The following is a 7,386-nucleotide window of genomic DNA, read 5'->3' as shown; positions in this document are numbered from 1 at the left end:
GACAATATATAAGCAGCTAACCTACAACACCAACTTTAAGGTTATCACTGGAAGTGTGAAAGCGTTTTTCTTAGTATTTTCTCTGAGGACAAGGAGTTACATGTATGTGCTCAGTGGGATTCTAAAACAAAAGCGGCAGGCTCAAATGACTGTAGCAGCCAGGTAGGTGACACAAGTGACTACGGGATGCCAGAGATAGAGTGAACAGTGACCTCCTTCTGACTGTCACCATGAAGGAACACAGGCCTGGCAAGGCCAAATCTATTCGTTTGGGGGGAGAAGCCTGAAATCTGACTTTGAAGTGAGATTCCCCACTATGAAATGCTAGTAATTAATTTTTAAAAAATTAAACAGTGTGCAGGTTATAAAATAAATAAGAAAATACGTTAATCCGTGGGCTACCTGTTTCCCGTATCTACACTAAAGAAATTGTTCCTCCACCTCTGTGATCAGGAAATAACTCTCTCAAATGAATCTGTGACAAAACTGAGGCAAGAATTCCCTAAAATCTCAGAATTACGACCCAGCTACCACCCTCCTGAGGACTAATGATTGTGGTAAGAAGACTGAGTAATCATGATCAGACGTGGGGTAGGCAACATGCACTCTCTTCTGCCGAGGCTCATCTCAGTGCGTGAGAGATGAAGGTGACGTAGCTGAGAACCCAGGGAGGCCCTTCAGAAAGGTAGCTGGCTGGCTTTCTGCAGACAGAGGATTTTGCAAACATCTGTGCAGAATGCTGAGGTAGCAGAAAAGGGCTGAAGGCTGAGACTAAGGCTGAGATCCCAGCTTCTGCCCATACCAGCAAAAATGCTGGAGCTTCCTTCCAGTAATTCATCTTGTAAACCCCATATTCCAAGAGCTGAGTTTCCTGCTAGAAGCCTGCCACCAGCCACGTTGCACTTCTGGGCACTGCTGCAGAGGAGAGGGACAAGAAGAAACTGCCTACCTCCTACTGCTCCTTCCCACTAAGCTTTCTCCAACAGCACCCCTGGCAGATGGGGTGTGCTGAAAGGTCACTCCATCCTACAAGGCCTTTAAATGAATGAACCTACATGAACTTTTAGGGAAAAAGCAAGGAGAAGGATATTATTATACAAGTCTGGGCTTTAGATGGGAATGGTGAAAGGAGTCTTTGAGTTTTGAACATGGTCAAGCCCCGCTCCCTGGAGGTAAGAGTCAAACAGTGATTCGGGCAGGACAGAAATGTAGCCACAGGTATATTCACTAGCAATTCTCCTGGGTCACAACTCTCAGTGACAGGTGACAAAATAGGGTGCAATGAAAGAAAAGTGAGCTGGGATTCACAACTAACAACTAACACAAGCTAATCACTTTTTTTATAGAAAAGAAGGCTGCATAAAGCAGAGAAATGCTGCAGCATTACAACTTGCAGTTACATCAGCGCTGCCCTCCATCAGTGGTAAAGTCTTGTTGTTGCTCTCATTGCTTTAGTCAACATAAAAATGGCCAATTATAATATTGGTCTTTTCTTTTTTTTTTTTGAGACAGAGTCTCACTTTGTCACCCTTGATAGAATGTCGTGGCATCACAGCTCACAGCAACCTCACACTCCTGGGCTTAAGCCATTCTCTTGCCTCAGCTTCCCAAGTAGCTGGGACTATAGGTGCCCGCCACAACACCCTGAGGCGTTGGCTCAGGCTGGTCTTGAAGCTGTGAGCTCAGGCAATCTACCCGCCTTGGCCTCCCAAGTGCTGGGATTACAGGCGTGAGCCACTGCACCCAGCCAAAAAAACAGTACATTTTTCTTAAAAGATATTTTGACCCACTAAAAGCAGCTTATGCAGATACAGGTATGCCATGGCAGAACTCTTTGCACTCTTTAGAAAGTTTAAAGTAAGAAGAAAATACCTTCACAAACCAAGATGAACTGGCAAATTGTTTACCTGTAAGATTCATGACAACTTCAAACATGAAAATATTCAAAAGCTAAGATTTAGTTCATTAAGGCAGACTGAATTATTGAAGAGTTTAATTTAGATGAGAAGAAATATGATTATGAAGTCAAATAAATTATCATGAAAAAAGTTTAGCCATTACTTCGTCATAAACTTGGAGCAAAAACTGAAGATGAGTTTTTTTTGGCAAAAAAATTTAGTGTAACAGAAAATATTAATCAGTGTTCACTGGTCTACAAATCCGAAGAAATTTGTTCACTGGTGAAACAAATCAGAAGAAATCCCCGGTACTCTGAGGCTTTAAAATGTTCACCTTAGACTCCTATGTACTGTAAATGTTGACTTTTTCTTTCAAACAGTGAAATCCTTTATAAAGAAGTCATGCTACATGGGTAATTAGTCTTAATATATAGAAATGTTAAAGTATTTGAGTTTTCTTTTTAATTCAAAAGAAACAAACCATAATTTCTTCACATTTTCACAGTAAAACTAGGTTGGTGTCCATTTCCTGCTTATTCTGAGCCAAAATACTTTAATAAATCAAAATCGACATTCCAGAGATGATTTTCCTACCTTTAAGAATATGAACAAATACGATTTGGGTTCTGGGTGCAGTTCAAAAACTATTACTAAAATATTGCAGAATATTTGTACAACCTCTTAATTGGACTTCTTTGATGGGGACATTGCTCCTGGGGATGTATATATGAAAATATGTTTGTTATGAATCCACTTTATTCCCAGCACTTTGCAAAGCCAAGGCAAGAGGATTGCTTGAGGTCAGAAGTTTAAGACCAGCCTGGGCAACATAGCAAGATACCAGTCTCCACAAAACAAAACAAAAACAAAAAAGAAGTCAGGAATGGTGGCACGTGACTACCCAGCTATCCAGCTATCCAGTTATTTGGGAGGCTGAGGCAGAAGAATCACTCAAGTTCAGGAGCTCAATGCTGCAGTGAGCTATGATGATACCACTGCACTCTAATCTGGGCAATGGAACAAGACTCTGTCTCTAAAAATATATATATATTTTTCTAAATCACTACAATAGTTTTATGAAAAGTTTTAACATGAGTACTTCCTAAAGGAATTGTATGGCTCAAGGAGGGGCTAGATATTCTTGAGGCTGACGGCTTACAGATGCAGCATTTTAGAGGGCTAGAATTCTTTCTCACTGAACTACCTTCATGCCTCTCTTCTCTCCTGCTACCTCCTGTGTAGACCAGTGAATACTTTTTTCTTTCTTAGTCATGCGTGTTTGGCCCTTTTAAGAGAGCATATCCATTTCATCAAGAGCTCCAAAGGCACCATGAGGAAATCCCCACACAAAGAAAGGCAACCCCAGCAGGCTGCAGTGGCTCATGCCTTGTAATCCCAGTGCTTGGGGAAGCCAAGGTGGGAGATTGCTTGAGCTTAGGAAGAAGTTCAAGACGAGCCTGAGCAAGAGTGAGACCTTGTCTCTACTAAAATAGAAAAAAAAATAGCCAGGTGTCTAAGTGTTGTGGTGGGTGCCTGTCGTCCCAGGTCCTCAGGGGGCTGAGGCAGGGGATCACTTGGGCCCTGGAATTTGGGGTTGCTGTGAGCTATGATGATGCCATGGCACTCTAGCCTGGGCCAACTGAGTAAGACTCTGTCTCAAAAAAGAAAAGCACCCCATGTCTAAAAGGGCAATTATTAGATTGGTCAGAGGATGCTAGGATCCTGGGCAGCACACACACAATCCAGAGCTCCTTTCTGCACAGTGATGGTGGCCCCAGCTGCCTGCTGGAAGCTCCACAGTGTTTCTGGTATGGCGTAACCGCTCATGCAGCTGTCAAGGGCCCTCCGCACTCCTCTTTTTTGCTGGTCCTGAGAGTTTCATTCTCTCATAGCTCTCCTCAGGTTGGGTTGACTCCCTGAACTCTAATGCAATGACAAACCATTAGCTAGTCCAACTCCAGCACTCAGCTGGAGGGAGTCATAATCCAAAGTCAAGGGGGAGTAATTGGAGAGTGAATAGTATGATTTTAAGTGGAGAGCCCTTAAGCAATAAATTTGGCCTTTCCTCAAAAGGCAGCCTACACACTTTTCATTTCAGCATACTGCAGGCACCAATGTTTCTCTTTGTTCTTCCTGAGTTTTGAGCAAGTCAGACAGTTTGAGAACACAATGCTTGACATTAGGATATAGATTTTGTCATTCGTGTCCCGTGTAAAAGGAGTGGGAAGATCCACCATGGACTTGTTTGAGATGGTGCCACAGAATCTTGTGCAGAATTTCTATCAGAATTTTAAAATCTGACAACCAAGAGCCTGGCTTATGATAAAATCAGGCTAAGTCACTCTAAGAATTAAAAAGAGATAGAGAGAGGGAAAGAGAACTTTTGGGGATTATTTTTTCAAATATACAGGCAAGTAAACTAAAGCAGGAAAAAGAAGGTCTTCTAGGCAAGAACTATAACTTGTAAAGTACTATAGTTGTGCATGGCTGATTGGTGGAATCCCAGAAATGCTTAATGAGAATGTTATCTGTAACTCAGAACACTCAGATTTCAGATTTTGATCATTTGAGAAAATGTTTTATAGAAAAGGAGATAAGAGAGCTATAAACCATTTCTTACCTATGTCACTTAGAGACCCTGTGCAGTAGTAAGATAACAATTAAAAGCAGTTGCCAGATGTACAGTGCTCATTAAAGAACAGTTACTTTACCAGCCTTCATGTGTCACCCCATTTTCTTTTCCTATTCCTAAAATATATTTGAGGCCTCTTTATTCCACAAGGTCAGAAAAGCTTTCCTGTATGTTTCTTCATAGACTTTCTCGGGCTATGCTTGCTTATTCATAAATATCTAAATAAATTAAAGACAAAAGATCTCACTGTTAGCCTTGAAATATGTGTCACTTCCTTTGTGGGTGTGTGTGAGCGTGTATGATGCTTTTCTATGTGTGTGTTTATGTATATTGCTGCACTTACAATCAGAAAGTATTTTTTTTAGCTTCACCTTTTGGGGAAACTCTGTATTCACATCAAGTAACACTTATACTACTCCAAACAAGCACTCAAGTGCCTTCGGGTTCTATTTTGAAAGAGATTGTTTTGACAGCTCTAATTATGGCACACAGAAATGCCAGTCAGGTAGCTGAACTTGCATTTCAAAGACTAACCTTCAAGACTGAATTTATTAAATATTAAATATGAGCATTAAGAATATCATACATTTTACATAGAATATTTGGGTTCCAACATGATTTCCTCACTGGCATCATTGGTCAGTGCAGTCCCTTGCTACTATCTTACCTGAATTATTCACGAGGCGAGGCATATTAGAAATCAGCAAGTTAACTGGAAAAACCTCCCTGCAGGAAGGCCCTGTCGACATGCATTACACTCCTTTCTCTGAATTATATCCTCATGATAATAAAGTGAAGTAGGACAAGAGAAGAAAATTAATTTTCTGTATAAGAAATAGTTAACAAAGTTTTTATTCACTGATGACAGAGATTCACCACATGTTGAGAGCAGCACCCTGGGCTCAAAGAAAATATCAGATTTCAATTCCCCACTCAAAACGCAAGTGGATGTGTGATGGTTTCTAAAGTGATAAATTAGCCAGTTAATGACTAGATCACAAGGACTGAGACAAACATTTTAATCTAGGAAGTATACGCAAAATACAACTATTGTCGTATCCTTTTTTATAAAGACCTAGATAGGATTAAAGGATTTACTAAAGACTACTGATGTCCACCACTGTGATTAAAAGTAAAGTAACAGATCATTTGCCTGGGATTGACATTCTGTTTTTTTTCTAACAGACATTTATAACTATAAAAGAGTATTAACATGATGGTCAGGCTATACAAGTTAGCTTTTCTCTTTTAAGAATAGGAGTTATAATGGCCCTGACAGTAGTTACATTACAGCTGTTGGTTTCAAACAGAGACCTAGAGGACTGCCTTCCTGTGGTCTGTTGGCTATTCTGGAATCTCAGCTGCGAATGGCTGTTTCATTTGGAAGAAACAACCCACAGCTCTCTCTCCCATTGGAAGAGCCTCAGGAATGCTACAATTAATAACTTCTGACTCTCAGAGACAGGGACAGCCAAGTATGGGGAAGCACACCTGCCCAGAATTATTTTATTCTTGCCATCTTACTCTGTTGCTGCTATAAATCATATTCATACTTCGGAACACAATAAATGAAATTCTAACAAAAAAAAGAACAGGAGTTATTTTAGTAACAAGACTGTGAGAATATACACTAACATTATCAATTTTTCCTTTTTAAAATCCAAAGTATTAAAAAATCCAAACAGTTAGGGTATTTTTATGCATGTCATTGTAAAAAGAACCATTCCAATGACCCTGACTGGCATTCTGAAAATGAAATTTGAGTTAGAAAGATACTGATCATGTCTAATAACGTTCTAATGTTGAATGTATTTAAATTATTTTGAAGTAGATATGTAGATATGTTGTATGAATCTTTCCTCTCAAATAATTATAAGACACAAGTAGCAGGAACAGGACATCCTCCAACCATTCAAAATAAATGTACTTTTAGAGTCACAAATAAATCTTCAAGAATGAAACTTAAGGAATTTTCTTTTTTCAAGATTTCTTTTCATGGCTGCCAACAGATGGACTAGAGAAAAATTCACCTCATGAGATGTGGAAAGGGAGGCTATTTGTTTTACTATTCAGGATAGTCTCTTCTATATCCTGCTCTTGGGGGCAAAAAGAGACTTTTATACAACAGAGGGAAAGTTCTTCCAGATAATATTACCTTTGCGGTATTAAACACCATTTGTTTATTTCTACTTCATACTAAAACAAGTATCCCTATTCTGTGCTAAACATATATGATACCAAGATATTTAAACACCAAGAACTAAAAGGCTCTTTAGAGACCATTTCATTCCTTAGTTACTCATTAATTCAAAAACTCACTGTGGACTAAGCATTATGCTAGACTCTCATGGAGACAACGGCAAGCAAAACTTTGGCAGAATTTATATTGCAGGCCAAGAAATGGACATTTATTAAATAGTTATCCAAATAAATTTTAAAACCATACCTGAAAAATATTATTTAAAAGAAGAACATAGCAATATGTTAAGTATATCTAACATACTTGGCCTGATGATGTTAGTCAGGAAGTTTCTGCTGATAAAGTTCTTAATAGGCTGGATAGAGTGGCTCCTGCCTATAATCCCAACACTGGGGGAGGCTTGCTTCAGGTCATAAGTATAAGACCAGCCTGGGCAACAAGCAAGACCACTGCCTCTACCAAAATATATGTGTGTGTGTATATATATATATGTATATATATATAAAATATATACCTACATACATACATATAATCTACACATATGCCTGTAGTTCTAGCTACTCAGGGGGTTGAGGTAGGAGGATTGCTTGAGCCCAGCCTGGGTGACAGGATGAAACTCTGCCTTAAAAAAAAAAAAATTGTTAATAAACCAACCA

The 7,386-nt window shown here is 39.3% G+C and overlaps 1 pseudogene; it reads left to right on the top strand.

Annotated features, from left to right (window-relative positions):
- The first annotated feature begins 5,796 nt into the window (after positions 1 to 5,796).
- Positions 5,797 to 5,925, top strand: LOC111725053 (annotated as a pseudogene).
- Positions 5,926 to 7,386: the final 1,461 nt, after the last annotated feature.

Source organism: Otolemur garnettii, unplaced genomic scaffold (assembly GCF_000181295.1).
Source record: "Otolemur garnettii isolate 467f Iridium unplaced genomic scaffold, OtoGar3 scaffold00030, whole genome shotgun sequence".
NCBI classification, from domain to species: domain Eukaryota; kingdom Metazoa; phylum Chordata; class Mammalia; order Primates; family Galagidae; genus Otolemur; species Otolemur garnettii.
This window is presented reverse-complemented; position numbering and strand designations above follow the sequence as displayed.